Below are 448 nucleotides of genomic sequence, written 5' to 3'. Positions count from 1 at the left end.
AGCAGCAGCAGGGTCCACTGACTCCAGTAAAGGGCCACCCCATGACAGGCAGCATGGGAAAACCACTTCCTGGCACTAACAGGGGCTGTCACCTCCTGCTAACGAGCCCTTTTCCCTTCCTCTCCTTGCTGGTGACAATCCCCAGGGGTTTGCAGCAGTGGAGCAAAACCTGGCCACTGTCTCCCCAGGGGAGCTGACGTGGGTGCTTTGTTACACAGCCCAGCACCCCCAGAGAGCTCCTCTGCCCCCTCACCCCCTTCCTATGCGGTGACGCTGCCATGCCGAGGGACCCGCGTCCTCTGGGGATGCTGCTGGTGACGGTGGTGGGATGGGAAGGAGCAGCCGGAGGGACAGCAGCCAGCTTGTGCCTCCTTCGAGGTGGAGAGCCCGCTAAGCAGCCTTCAGCACTTGCTTTGCCTTGCGGGATGGGATGGGGGGACCTGGCACC

The 448-nt window shown here is 62.7% G+C and overlaps 1 protein-coding gene across 1 annotated transcript in view; it reads left to right on the top strand.

The window, feature by feature from the left end:
- Window positions 1–448, top strand: part of BRINP2 (bone morphogenetic protein/retinoic acid inducible neural-specific 2) — a 6743-nt gene that overhangs the window by 1300 nt on the left and 4995 nt on the right. The gene's annotated exons all lie outside the window — the stretch shown is intronic.

The sequence above is a fragment of the Buceros rhinoceros genome, unplaced genomic scaffold, assembly GCF_000710305.1.
Source record: "Buceros rhinoceros silvestris isolate BGI_N320 unplaced genomic scaffold, ASM71030v1 scaffold2455, whole genome shotgun sequence".
Lineage (NCBI taxonomy): Eukaryota > Metazoa > Chordata > Aves > Bucerotiformes > Bucerotidae > Buceros > Buceros rhinoceros.
This window is presented reverse-complemented; position numbering and strand designations above follow the sequence as displayed.